This window comes from Dermochelys coriacea, chromosome 27 (genome assembly GCF_009764565.3).
Source record: "Dermochelys coriacea isolate rDerCor1 chromosome 27, rDerCor1.pri.v4, whole genome shotgun sequence".
NCBI classification, from domain to species: domain Eukaryota; kingdom Metazoa; phylum Chordata; order Testudines; family Dermochelyidae; genus Dermochelys; species Dermochelys coriacea.
This window is the reverse complement of record NC_050094.1, coordinates 8,693,005-8,707,970: the sequence shown is the minus strand read 5'-3', so window position 1 is coordinate 8,707,970 and position 14,966 is coordinate 8,693,005.

Below are 14,966 nucleotides of genomic sequence, written 5' to 3'. Positions count from 1 at the left end.
ATTTTCGTTACTGACATGGATAACGGAGTGGAGAGGATGCTTATAAAATTTGCAGATGACACCACACCGGGAGGGGTCGCTTGCACTTTGGAGGGCAGGAGTCGAAAGCAAAACCACCTGGACAAATTGGAGAATCGGTCTGAAAACAAGAAGATGCAAGTCAATAAAGACAAGTGGTCTTTATTTATTAGGTCCTGCTTTGAGCAGGGGGTTGGACTAGATGACCTCCTGAGGTCCCTTCCAACCCTGATATTCTATGATTCTAAGTGCAAAGTTCTTCATTTACAAAGGAAAAATCAAATGCACAACTACAAAATGGGGAATAATTAGCTATGTGTAGCACAGCTGAAAAGGATCAAGGGGTTATAGTGGAGAGCAAATTGAATATGTGTCACCAATGTGATGCAGTTGTGAAAAAGGCTAATATATTCTGGAGTGTATCAACAGGAGTGTCGTATGTAAAACACGGGAGGTAATTGTCCCGCTCTACTCGGCACTGGTGAGGTCTCAGCTGGAGCATTGTGCCCAGTTCTGGGTACCGCACTGTAGGAAAGATGTGGACAAACTGGATACTGTCCAGAGGAGAGCAACACAAATGATCAAAGCTTTAGAAAATTTGACCTGTGAGGAAAGGTTTAAAAAAAACGGGGCATATTTAGTCTTGAGAAAAAAAGACTGACCGGGCACCTGATCCATCTTCACGTAGGTTAAGGGCTCTTACAAAGAGGACTGTGATCAATTTATCCTGTGTGCACTGGAGGTGGCATAAGAAGAAAAGGGCTTAATCTGCAGTAAGGGAGATTTCTGTTAGATATTAGGGAAACCTTTCTAACTCTGAGCTCTGGGACAGGAGATTGTGGAATCCCTGTCACTGGAGGTTTTTAAGAACAGGTTGGTCAGCCCCCTCTCAGAGATGCTCTAGGATTATTTGGTCCTTTCTGAGCACAGGCAGCTGGACACTGCCCTCTGCAGTGCTTCGTTTCTGATTCTGCGCCGTAACAGGCTTCGATGAGTGAGTTCCCATACAAGCAGCAAACAGCTCCCCCTGGGAGCACTGGGGGGAAACTGAGGCAGGGTAAAAAAAAATGTGATCAACGCTGTGTTTCAACATCGACAGCCTGTTAAAATGGGGATATGATATGGATTCGTTCGTGTCCTGGGCTGGCTGTAACATGCTAACTTCACGCCTGTGAGATAACAGGCTAAAGGAAAGGAATTGAAGTGCTCAGTCGAAGTGAAACATTTCAATGGTCCCGAATCAAAACTTTTCGGAACTTTTGTTTCGTGGGAAATTTTGGCTTTTTGTTCCGACTGGAAATGAATTTTTTTTTCAAGATGAGGGCGAGGAATTCCGCTTCCCGACCAGCTCTGACGGAGACAAATATTTCGTGGCTTCAGCCGTGACTCAGTAAAGCATTTATGGACGTGCTCAACTTTCATCGCAGGGGGCAGCCCCGGTCAATTCACTGCTGGGGCCTGGCGGGAAGTGGCCAAGCTTCAGATTGCGGGATCGCGGACTGTAAGCACTGCTGGGGGCAGCTCGGTGCTGGAGGCCCCCCGGGCACCCACAGGGCACTGCCATGATTGGTGTTACTAAATTTGCTGGACAGGCTGCCTGGGTCAGGCTAGGTTATGTGATCACTGTAAACGCTTTGGTCCTGAAGCTTTTCTCCCCTTCAGATCCCGGGGTGTCCCCCCCCAAAGTTCTGGCTCTGTTGCCCGCAGGGGCAGCCCGGGGTCCCCACTCGCACACTCGCACACACACACCCCGGAATCGAGGCTTCCCAGCTGGCCCTGGCCCAGGCACCGGATGTGCTCAGGCTTTGGGGGAGTCCAGCCCCCTCGCCCTTTGTCCTCAGGGTGAACCCCCGTCCCAGTGTGGGCACGGAGACCCCCCGACCTGCCCTGCCTCCCACTGCCAGGCCAACGCTGACACCGTGTGGAGAGACCCTGGAACTGCCACACCTCTCGGGTCAGAGCCCAGCCGGAGGCACTGCTGGTGAAGTGCGTTCCCAGCGCCGAGAGGAGCCTGAGCTGGTTCTGCTCATGGATCCCTGCTGGGGGCGCTCACCCTTGGCTTGAACCCGAGCACTCAGCTTGCCTTGCACAGGAACTCACGGGCATCCTCTCTCCTGCCCAGAGCCTCCCAGACCTTTGAGAGCAGAGGCCAGCAGAACCCTCCCACTCCTGATCTGCATGAGAACAAACTGGGCTGGCTGGGGAAGCAGAGAGGCCCACACACTGGGGCAACGAAAGGTACCAGGGAAATAGATGCTGCAAGCAAGAGGCCCCGTGTGGGTCTGACGGAGCAAGATCAGCAGCCGGCTCAGGCTGGAGCCCCCCCACACACACACACTCTGCCAAAGAGCCTCAGCCCTGCCCCGGACAGAGCCCCCGCCGGCAAAGAGGGCGGCTCGGTCCCCAAGACCCATCAGTCCTCAGCGGAGCCCACCTTAGAGGAGCTGCGTGTCGCTGCGGCTGTTTATTTCCTTCGCGGCCGTTCCTCCCCCGCTGCCAAGATGCCAAGGAGAGTTTGGGAGCCGGCCAGGCTGGGAGCCTCACACAATATGTTCGTGTAAACACAGCCGGTCGGTCCAGGATGTTTAATAACAAGGGATCAGCGAGCAGTGGAGGGGCTGGGGGGATAAGGCACTGGGCTGGGACTCAGGAGAACCGCATTCCCTGCTCCGCCACAGACTTGCTGTGTGACCTTGGTCAAGTCCCTTAGTTTCAATAGCAATTGGGTCTTGCCGTGCTCTTTGGAAATTTCAGCCTTGATCTCCCCAGATAATAATCCTTATGCTTTGTATTACTAGAGCCCCCCAGGAGCCCGCATCCTGGCCCAGGCCTCCGTGGTGTTAGGTGCTGTACAAACACAACACAAAAAGATGATCCTTGATCTATCATAAGGTCTTTAGGGCCTTGGTTGTCTCCTGCTCCATTTATGGTCCCTGGTGCATCGGGGCCCTGATCTCTCGGTGCAGGAGCTCGCTGGGGATGTTTCATTGAAACATGTTTTCTGTCGAAAAATTCTGATTCATTGCAACCGAAACTGATGCAAAACAGGGTCAGTTCCACCCCGGCACCCAACTTGAAAATAAAGTTTTGAAATGAAACATAGGAGTGTCCTGGTTTGGCCACACATTTCAGGTCGAATGTTTAAGCTAAGTAGGGCCAAAGACAGGTTTGACACCAAAGGCCAAAGCGAACGAAGGGTTTCAGAACGAGCCCAGCGAAGCCTTTCATCGGCCCAAACCAAAACCATCATTTTGGTTTTTCCAGTTGGCAAAAATTGCTGCAGTTTGAACTTTTCAGCCTGATTCACTGTCTCTCCCGGAACGTCCCCCCGGTGCCCCGCGCGACGGAGCCCGGATCTCACCCGGGCCTGCATGGTGCAGCCGTCAGTGCAATGGGGAGGCTGAGCCCTGTAAATGTGCCTGCTGATCGGGGGGCGCGGGGGGGGACAGCTTGAGAGCGGGTAGAGATGCTGTCCGAAGCCTTTGCTAGGACTTAGTGACCCCCCCCCCGACCCTCCTGCTTCCCCCACAGCCGGGGGCCTGGAAGGATCATCAGTGGAGTTGCTCCTATTTACATCCTCGAGGAATTTGTCCCATTTGCCTCACCTGAGAGATTTTTCGTCACCCCCCCCACCCACCCTCAGGTGTCCCGTGTGCAGGAGACTCAGTAACCCAGCCCTCGCCCGTCCCCCAGTACAGCCCCGTTTGCCCAGCCCCTGGGTTACTGTGGCTTTTAGAGCATTGCTCTGCGCCCAGGCACTCGATAGCAAACCCTGCCCAGCTGGCTCATTGCCCAGGTGGCTCCAGGGCCCTGGCAGCTTTGCTGGGTGTTGAGTGAACTGGGGATTTGGCCCGTCCCCGGAGCAAAGGTTGCAGAGGAGCGAACGCAGCGGCTGTGCCCGAGCTGGCTGGGACCGGCAGCCTGGCTGCAGGGAGGATGCCCCTGCCCTGGAGACCCCTCTGGCCCACCTGCTCCTGGTTTGCCTCTGCCAGCTTCCAGTGGGTAAGAGGGCGGCAGGGGGGGCTGGCGAGAGATCGCAGCATGGGGTATCCTGCTCGCTTCTGCACCTGAGACTGGGGCGTCTTCAGATGTGGCCTGGGGCCCGTGGGTTTGAAGCCTTCTTCACCCCAGCTTTGTTATTGCCTTGAGAAGGAGTGTGGGCTAGTGGTTACAGCAAGGGGGGGGTATGGGCATCAGGACTCCTGGGTTCTATGTCCCGCTCTGGGGAGGTGTATGGGGTGGGGATCCAAGCAGGACCCTGGGAGTTAAGGTTCCTGGATTCTGTTTCCAGCTCCGGATAAGGAGTGCGGTCTAGTGGTTAGCGCCAGGGACCAGGACTCCTGGGTTCTATTCTCAGTTCTGCCCCTGATTTGCTTTGAGATGTAGATCCGGTGACAGTTTCTCTGTGGCTCTGTTTCCTTCACAGCGGTTAGCAGCACCCAAACTGCGCAAGGCTTCCCAGATGCAGCCAGGCCCCTGACAGCTCCCTGCCTGTGGGCTCCTGGGGGCAGCCTCTGCCTGGTTTTGATTCTGTCTCACAATCTGGCATAGAGAAGTGATGGCTGAGATGTTGCCCCCTCGCCCGCCTCTGCCCCCCCAAGCACCGCCAGCTCGCCAGTGCCACCAGCTCCTCGCTCGCTGAGCCCTGGCACCGCTGAGCCTGCTCCAGTCCCCGCAGGGGCAAAATCCTTCAGCTGGGGAACTCGGAGCGACACGGGGGAAAGCCAGGAGCAGCTACCTCAGCATTGCTCTGACGCCCCCAGCTACTCCACGCTAGCTCCCCAAGAGGGCACTCTTGTGCGTCTACACTGCCTCCGGGGCTGAGAGGGGCAATGCGTGCAGACGGAGCCGCCATAGCTGTGCTCGGCTCGCTCGCTACGGCCTGGTCCACACCAGAGTTAGGGCCTCGCTCGCTGCCTTAATAACACCACCTGCCCGGTAGCGAGGTCGACACCGTGTCGGTAGAGATGCTGCATTACTTACCGCGACGGTCACTGGCTGTCAGGAGCCACCCCTTGCTGACAGCACGATTGGCACAAACACTGGCGGTGAGGACGCGCCCCGCTGCCCCACAGAGCGAAGCGTGGCCGCGAGCAAGCGCTGGCCTTGCTGCTAGCAAGGGCCCGCTCCTTGGGAGAACGACATCAGCATGAGCAGGGCTTCACCGGTCCAGCTGCTAACCCAATGCTAGCCCGAAGGCAGTGAACTGGGCCCTGTCACCATAGGATCCCAGGGGCTCACAACATTCAATGCAGTCAGCCTCCCAGCCAGTGCAATTATCCCCATTGTACAGGTGGGGAAACTGAGGCACAGAGAAAAAGCAGGAAGCATACAGGAAGTGGAAGATGGGAGGGATCAGCAAGGAAAGCTACCTTATTGAGGTCAGAACATGTAGGGATAAAGTGAGTCAGGCTAAAAGTCAAGTAGAGTTGGACCTTGCAAAGGGAATTTAAATCAATAGTAAAAGGTTCTATAGCCATATAAATAAGAAGAAAACAAAGAAAGAAGTGGGACCGCTAAACACTGAGGATGGAGTGGAGATTAAGGATAATCTAGGCATGGCCCAATATCTAAACAAATACTTTGCTTCAGCCTTTAATGAGGCTAATGAGGATCTTAGGGATAATGGTAGCATGACAAATGGGAATGAGGATATGGAGGCAGATATTACCATATCCGAGGTAGAAACAAAACTCGAACAGCTTAATGGGACTAAATCAGAGGGCCCAGATAATCTTCATCCAAGAATATTAAAGGAACTGGCACATGAAATTGCAAGCCCGTTAGCAAGATTTTTTAAGGAATCTGTACACTCAGGGGTTGTACCGTATGACTGGAAAATTGCTAACATAGTTCCTATTTTTAAGAAAGGAAAAAAACGTGATCTGGGTAACTACAGGCCTGTTAGTTTAACATCTGTAGTATGCAAGGTCTTGGAAAAAATTTTGAAGGAGAAAGTAGTTAAGGACATTGAGGTCAATCGTAAATGGGACAAAATACAACATGGTTTTACAAAAGGTAGATCATGCCAAACCAACCTGATCTTCTTCTTTGAGAACAGATTTTTTTTAGACAAAGGAAACGCAGTGGATCTAATTTACCTAGATTTCAGTAAAGTGTTTGATATGGAGCCTCATGGGGAATTATTAGTTAAATTGGAAAAGATGGGGATCAATATGAAAATTGAAAGGTGGATAAGGAATTGGTTAAAGGGGAGACTACAGTGGGTCACACTGAAAGGGGAACTGTCAGGCTGGAAGGAGGTTACCAGTGGAGTTCCTCAGGAATCGGTTTGGGGACCAATCTTATTTAATCTTTTTATTACTGATCTCAGCACAAAAAGGGGAGTGTGCTAATAAAGTTTGCAGATGACACAAAGCTGGGAGGTATTGCCAATCGAGAGAAGGACCGGGATATCCTACAGGAGGATCTTATTACCTTGTAAACTGCAGTAATAGTAATAGGATGAAATTTAATAGTGAGAAGTGTAAGGTTATGCATTTAGGGATTAATAACAAGAATTTTTGTTATAAGCTGGGGACGCATCAATTAGAAGTAATGGAGGAGGAGAAGGACCTTGGAGTATTGGTTGACCACAGGATGACTATGAGCCACCAATGTGAGATGGCCGTGAAAAAAGCTAATGTGGTCTTGGGATGCATCAGGAGAGGTATTTCCAGTAGGGATAAGGAGGTTTTAGTACCATTATACAAGGCACTAGTGAGACCTCACCTGGAATACTGTGTGCAGTTCTGGTCTCCCATGTTTAAAAAGGATGAATTCAAACTGGAGCAGGTACAGAGAAGGGCTACTAGGATGATCCGAGGAATAGAAAACTTGTCTTATGAAAGGAGACTTAAGGAGCTTGTCTTGTTTAGCCTAACCAAAAGAAGGTTGAGGGGAGATATGATTGCTCTCTATAAATATATCAGCGGGATAAATACCAGGGAGGGAAAGGAACTATTTAAGCTCAGTACCAATGTGGACACAAGAACAAATGGATATAAACTGGTCATCGGGAAGTTTAGACTTGAAATTAGACAAAGGTTACTAACCATCGGAGGAGTGAAGTTCTGGAACAGCCTTCCAAGGGAAGCAGTGAGGGCAAAAGACCTATCTGGCTTCAAGATTAAGCTCGATAAGTTTATGGAGGAGATGGTATGATGGGATAACATGATTTTGGCAATTAATTGATCTTTGACTATTCATGGTAAATAGGCCCAATGGCCCGTGATGGGATGTTAGATGTGGTGGGATCTGAGTTACTACAGAGAATTCTTTCCTGGGTGTCTGGCTGGTGAATCTTGCCCACATGCTCAGGGTTCAGCTGGTCGCCATATTTGGGGTAGGGAAGGAATTTTCCTCCAGGGCAGACTGGAAGAGGCCCTGGAGGTTTTTCACCTTCCTCTGTAGCATGGGTCACGGGTCACTTGCGGGAGGATCCTCTGCGCCTTGAAGTCTTTAAACCGTGATTTGAGGACTTCAATAGCTCAGACATAGGTGAGAGGTTTTATTGCAGGAGTGGGTGGGTGAGATTCTGTGGTCTGTGTTGTGCAGGAGGTCAGATTAGATGATCATAATGGTCCCTTCTGACCTTAAAGTCTATGAATCTGTGAGACTGAGTGACTTGCCCAAGGTCATCCGGGGTTAGCTGTGGCAGAACCTAGCTAGTGCCCTAACCCTGGGCCACTCTCCCTCTGGCCAGGTATTTCCAGCACTTGGCAACTGAGCAGATGTGGCCTCAGTGAGGGGGACGCAACAGGGTCCCTTCAGCCCCTGATCTCTGGGGGGACCTCTCCCCCACTACAGGTTAGCAGTAGGGGTCTGCAGTTGGTTCGTCGCCAGCCCACATGCAGAGCGAATACCCTGCACCCCACAGCGTCTTAGGCTCCGGGGCCTGGGTAACTTGAAAGCCCATGGCTTGAGTCAGCCTCCAGTCCAACCCCTGACGCCCCCTGCTAATGCCCGGCCTGGCTCTGTCCCCAGTCTCCAGCCTCAGCCCGCAGAGAGGCCAGGCATCCTCCATGGGATGCCCACAGCCCAGTGCCTGAGCTGCAGTACATGATGGGGGGCGGGTAAACCCTGCCACTCGCCGCTGGTCAAAGTGCCGGGACCAAGTCAGGGACTAGTGATTTATTTACGATGCATCACGTTCTGCTGGGACAGCGCTCACGCCCGGATGGCAAAGACCGGGGGCACCTTCAGCCCGAAGGATCTCACATCCCAGGATGGGCAGGCTCTTGCGGGAGAGGGGGCCGGGCTCTTCATGTCTGCTCCATCAGGAAGGGTTCCAGCATGATGCACAAACCCTGTGTCTGGGGATCGCTCTCCCAGCACTGAAATGCAGCCACCTCTGGGCCGGATTGCAGCAGAATTTTAACAACCTGCCGCTTCACAAGAGTTTAAGGCCGGAAAGGTGAGGAGGAATTAGAGGAGCTAGAAGGGAATTACTCATATTGGAATTTGGCTAAGACACCAGGGTTTGTGCTCTTATTCACATGTGACGTGCCGGAGAGCTGTAATGGCCAGGAGCACTCCAGCCCCCATGGTACGGCTCATCTCAAAGAAGTCAGATCACATCAGGGTTGGGGGGGAGGCAAATGGTAAAATTGGGTCCAAAATGAATAAAAACCAAATAATCCAGCCTCATTCTTAATTTGGCCTCCTCATCTGAGGCCCTCAAAGTGTTTTCCAAGTGTAGGGGGGCCTCATTGCCATTGCACTGATGGGGAAACTGAGGCACAGAAAGCCCTCCTGGCCTGCTCTCACTGCCGCTTTATCTCCCCCTGCAGGTCTCGCCAAAGACTTTTCTCCTCTGAGGGATCTCCGTTTAAGTTCTGTGCGTCCCGGTCCTGCCACTCGGCCCCGTCCCGCCGGCCGGCGCTGCCCCGACTCACGACTGCCCTGGCCTGTGGGGCATTAGCCTTCCCCGGCAGTATCACTGCGCCCAGCTGCCACACCACCTGCAGTCCCGTCCCCCAGCCACGAGGCCACGTTCACAGCCCTGCTTCTGTGGGGGCTTCCAGAGCCGTTAGCCATAGCCCGGGTGGCTCGCAATTTGGGGTGCACCCGATGTATGCATCCAATGAAGTGAGCTGTAGCTCACGAAAACTTATGCTCAAATAAATTTGTTAGTCTCTAAGGTGCCACAAGTACTCCTTTTCTTTTTTGCGAATACAGACAAACACGGCTGTTACTCTGAAAACTATAGATAAGTGATTTCTTGCCAGACAGGATACTATCAAACTAAGTTTTCTTTAACCAGATTAATCTCTGTTTCTTTAGCTGGTGATAGTGGGGGCCATTAGGACGGGGGGCTCCTTCTTAACAGCCCAATATTACAGTGGTTTAATGTAATTTAGCTGGAATGTGAGGATGTGACTTTCTGCTTCTTAGCTAATGACTGCTGCTCTTGTAATCTGGCTGCAGACAAAGGCCTTAGTCTTAAGGCTTTATAATATGGCGACAGGAAAAGGCTTTATCCTTACAGTGGGAGGGCGCCACACCCAGCCACTGGTATACACAGTGGATCGGTGGCACATCCAGCGCATGCTGCCCTGCAGCGATTCACTGCTTCCCAGGCCAATGGGACAATGAACGTGAGTTACAGCAGCCCTGGGGCTGCTCTAAATTACACCCGGGACCAGGCAGCACCTTGCCCGGCCCTAGAATAGGGAGAATGCAGAGTGGGCATAAAGCCAGCACTTCCTCTGGTACTGCCATGGATCACAGGCCTGGAGTCACAGGGAATCAGCCTTGGCGTTCGCTCTCTCTGCTAGGTGTTCGGGAGAGTGCTGCTGTGACGGTCACTGCTGTAGCCTACACCCAGGGTTTCAGGAGGGGATGAATAACATGTTCGGGTAAGAGTTAGAGGAGTCCAGGTCCCTTGATCCGCATCAACTCCGGGCCCCACCCCCAGTCGCAGGAGCGGCAGGTGCGTGGGGTGGGGGATGCTGCCCCGTGCAGGGGTGCTGTGAGCAGAGATCAGGCTGAGCACATGGATGGCCCGCGGGGGAGGGCAGGGGCTGCTGGGTCACTTGGTCCCAGCGCTGTGGGAGGGGCCATGTTTCGGGGACTCTCCAGAGCGGGTCGGGTTAGGGGCCAGAACCAAAGCCCCTGGACATCAGTGGCCGTCTCACCCTGCAGCCCGGGACCGCACCTGGCCCTGCCCTCTGCAGCCACGTGTCTCTCTCTCCCGGCAGACTTGCCTTCATCATCATGGGCGTGATGATAGGAGGCATTTGCCTCTCCGCCATGTGCATCTGCTGCAAGAACTGGGTCTCGCTGCGCCAGACGGAGGGCGTCGAACCAGTGCAGCCCCACGTCCTGCCTGCCTCCAGGTCGGCCCCTCCCGGGTCCCCCATCCAGCAGCCCCAGGAGGACCCCCCACCCTACAGCGAGGTAGGTTCCGTCTGCCTTTTCGTGGAGGAATTTGCTACACCCATTGTCAGCTCCCTGCCAGCTGGTGCAGAACTGAGTGCCCTAGGGCCTCGCCCTCTGCCCAGCCTGCTGTGCCCCATCCAGGACTCGCACGGCTCCTCCTGGATCTCTACGGCTCGGAGCCCATCCGTGCCCGCTGGCCGGTGGGGTGAGCCCGGGCTAGCATCATGGGAGATGGGGGAGCAGGGCTCAGATGGTGGGGTTGGCCACTGACCAGCGCATTGCGGGCTGCCCCGTGCAGCGCCGAGCAAGCCGGCTTGATTGGCTCTGGCTCTGAGTCAGTTCGTTGACCTTAATCACTCGGCCTGTCTCCAGCACCTTCCCTCGCTGGATCCTGCTCTGGCCGGCCCCCTGCTCCGAGCCCTGATCCCAGCTCCCCTTCCCGAGCTGTGGATAGAACCCAGGTCTCCCCATCCCTCGCCCCATCCCACTCTGCCCACTAGATCACACTTCCTCCCCGGTGGCCCCAAACGTCTCTCAGCTGCGGGCTCGGCGGGGCGCCTGGCAGAGCTGTCTGACATGCTTCCGTTCCTAGGTGGTGTCGAAGCAGTTCCTGTACCCGCTCCCTGCCATCCTGCCGCCCTCCTACAGCAACGTCATCATGGCAGACCCTCCGGCAACAGGCATTAACCACCAGACCAGACTCTAGGGGGCGCCACGGAGCTCGCCACCTGCTGGCATCACCTTGGGGGCAGTGGCGATTAACCCCCCCCCCCCCGGCCAATCTTCCTCCAACGACTGCATGATAAGCCACCCCCTGCCATGGGGGCACCAGCCAGGAAGGGGCAAGGGCACTGTGGCAGGACATGCCCCAGCAGGGCTGGAGACAAGAGACCAGTGCTAAAGCAGGAGCCCCTCCCCATGGACTCCACTCTGTGCTGCTGACCCCAGTAGGGTGGGTGTGGGTGTGAGGCTGGGGGCTGCCGGGACTGGGCTTGGGGGGGTCCTTTGATTCAGTATTGCCGGGGACAGAGCTCAGGCTGCTCCCTCTGGTTGAAATACAGGGTCAAAGAGGATGCTGACAGAGGGGGTGGCTGGGCCTGATTTGAGTGGGGTTGTGACCCAGCGTGCCAGGGCCCAACGCCACTCAAATATGGCCTGGCCGCCCGTTTGATGCCGGGGCAGCCGGGCCAAATTTGAATGATGTTGGAACCTGGCATGCAGGGTGGCAACATTGTTCACATCTGACCCCAGTGCCCCTCTGTCACCCACAGCCCATATGTTTTTAAAGACAGTGTTCAACCCCACATCAATCATGTGTGGTTTGGGGGGGACGGCGGCAGGGCAGGCACTATGAACTCACAAGTTCTTCTGAGCCCTCCGCAGTGGGTCTTTTGCGTCACAAAAGGCCAGTGGCAGCAGATCTCAGTGGCCAGTGGTGGACACGTCAGTGGGCTGAATGCCACCCCCTCCCCAGTGGATCATATTGTGCAGCAGGCGGGGAGATTCCTTCCTGACCGCCAGCAGGGGCTCAGCCCAGGCCTTGAAGCATGGGGATCATCGGTCCTCATCTTAGCGAGAATCACTGGGGCAGATGCTCGTCACAAGATTATTACCTGGTGAATCAAGCGAGGCACCCAAAAATGGCCATCAGCATCTGCAACTTCAGCCAGGGAGAGGTCGGGGGTGAGGCAGGTGCTTCCCCAAGTTATCCTGGGACTGCCCCCTGCAGGGTTCTTGCATCTTCCTTGGATGGTCCTGCCCACAACGCCTGCCAGAGACGGGGGTCCCAGGCTGGCCTTGCCTTGGCACTGGCTGAAGTTGGGGGTGCTGACGACCATTTTCGCATGTCCCGCTCGACCCACCCGGTGATCATCTTGATTCTCAAGCTGTGGGGTTGAACTTCATTGTTTCAAAAAAATATGGGTGGTGCATGACGGAGGGGCACCAGGGCCAGATGTGAGTGACGTTGTGACCCTGTGTGCCGGGCTGTAACATCATGCAAACTGGGTCCGCCTGCCCCTGCATCAAAAGGGCAGCCGGGCCCAATTGGAGGGTTGTTGGGACCGGGCCCACGGGGGTCACAATGCCACTCAAATCCGGCCCCTCCCGGTATTTGAAATGGGCTGTTAGCACTGACTGCTGCTGTCTTGGGCTGTTTGATTGTTCGGTTGCTTGCTCTCTGTAGTTAGCCAACAGGCCAACCCGAGCTACTTTTATTTATACGTCAAAACCCTGCCGGCGTCGTGTTTGTTGCCTGCCTGCGAGCGCCTGATCCCACAAGGACACAAATCAATCCCAGCGGACTGCTGGCATGCAGGTCCTGGGGTGGAGTCTGCAGGGGGTGCCGGTGAGATGAGGCTCCCCCACTGGAGTAGGGGCTGGCCAGTTGAGGGGCAAGGCAGGGGAGCATTTTTGTTGGGGGAGGGGGTATAACTGGTGTGGGGCTGAACCTTCCCATGGGGGAGCCGGGCGGTGGAGGGAAGGTGGCAGAGCTGGCGGCTGGAGGGCAGGTAAGAGGCTCAGGTAGGAGGAGATGAAGCTGGAGAAGAGAGCTCCGACAGGGTGGCATCAGTGGGGCAGGGAGCAGGGCGTGGGCACCGGGAGGGGAAGGGCACCCACTGCGCCAATGGGAGACAAGGTGCCTGCCGTCCTTTGGCCCCAGCATTTCCCCTGCCCCGGGCCGGTCCAGAGAGCAGGCAGTTGCTGCAGGGCCCGACTCCTCACGGGGGGCGGGGGAGGGCAATAAAAGCGTCTCCCGCCCCAGGCAATCACGTGGAGAGTTGCTACACTCTGGACTTTGCTAAATTCCACGGGCCAAGCCCCTGAGCACCCGCTGGCCCTGCGAGGTGCCAGGGCAGGGGTGAGTCCCAGCGCTGCCAGCCTGGCACGTGGGGCAGGGACAAGGACAGAGGTGGCTTTAAATCTCCTTTGCCGTTTCCACATGGTGGGGCCCAGCTCAGCCCCCGGCAACCAGGCTGCAGTGGGCAAACACTGGCCGGACATGGCACTGCCAGGGCTGGGCCAGCCGCTCCCCTTAGCTTGTGCTGCAGGCCAGGCCAGCGTCGGAGCGAACAACTCTCCAGCGTCCCCGCCAAGCGCTGTCCCGTGGGATGCTCTGGCGCAAGCCAAAAAAGGTTCCCGGGACCTCACGAGTGCAATCTCGTCTCCTTCAGGGCCAGAGCTCTTCAGACGGTTCACCCTTCTGTACCCCCCATGAGCGCTGTCCCCCAAGCGGTGGCGTCGGGTGTGGCTTTGGCGCAATCCCGTTGATTTATAATGGCTGCACATCCCAGCCTGGTTTGTTGACACAGCAGGAGAAACAGGAGCCTGGTTGCGTGTGTGACCCACACACCTCCTGGGGCAAAGTGTTCTGTCCCCTCTCGTAGCACCGAGACCACTTCCAGAGAGAGAGCGAGTTAATGAGTTTATGGGCTACCAGGCGGTTGGCTTTTAGCTCATGCAGTAGTGGCTGATGCATTTAGCTCCAGAGGCCCAAGGTTCGATTCCGCCCACCGCCGACCGTTGGCGTTTCAAGTGGGGGCTCGTCTGGAATTTCAACGGGAAGTCTCTGAAGGTCAGGATGCATTTCCTCAGTGAGGGGAAGTATGAACCCACACACCTGCTGGCTGTGGCGGTCTGTCCCATCTGGTGGCACTGAGACCACCTAGAGGAAGATTAATGAGTTTGCTTAACAGCCGGGTGGCTTTGGGCTCATGCACTGAGGTTCCCAGGTTCAATCCCGCCCACCGACAACCGTTACCTGTGTGCCCAGCTTTTTCTCATTGCAGCTCAGCTGGGATCCCCAAAGAGCTAACTGAGCCCACGTCTTTGCTGAGTGGCACATTGCGTGCCTTACTGCCGAGGACCGTGGAGCGTCGGGAAATAAGCCAACAGCCATCAGGGTAGGAAGTGGGATCCAGGAACAGACAGTGCCAGGCGACATACGACAGAGAGGGTGAGGAGTAACCCAGCTGGGACCAGCAGCAGACAACTGGAGTGAGCTGTGGCAAGGGTGCTGGTCTCTCTTCCACTTGTACCCACCCAGGGGTGCCGGCACCACCCTCAGCTTCACCCCCTTTGTTTTTCAGCCACCCCAAGCTCATACCTAGCATGAGTTCCATGCTGGGCAACTGGTGTTTGATTAGCCATGGAGGGGATGGTGAGTCAGAGCTGCAGCTTCCAGATTGACACCAATCTGCACTCTCTGGACAGCCATACTGTTACTGCAGCCGCAGGACTGGGCATGCAGACAGGCACTGCTGCCTCCGATTTGGGCATCGAACCAAGCATTGCAACCTCTGGACCAAGCGCCCAGCACGGTAGCTGCGCCCTCCGGCCCCTGCCGCAGGTTGGAATATTTGCAGTGCAGGGGGGAGGAAGGCACCACCCCATAGTCCATCCTGGCTGTGCAGCCCTGGCTCAGGGACGCCATTCCCTGCTGGTGGCAGGGCGATGGGATGCACCCCTGTATTCACACCCTACACACCATTGTCATAATCATTGTACACAATACGTCTTGTGTGGTATCCTCTGAAAACGAATCACACGCTGGTCAGTAATGTGCT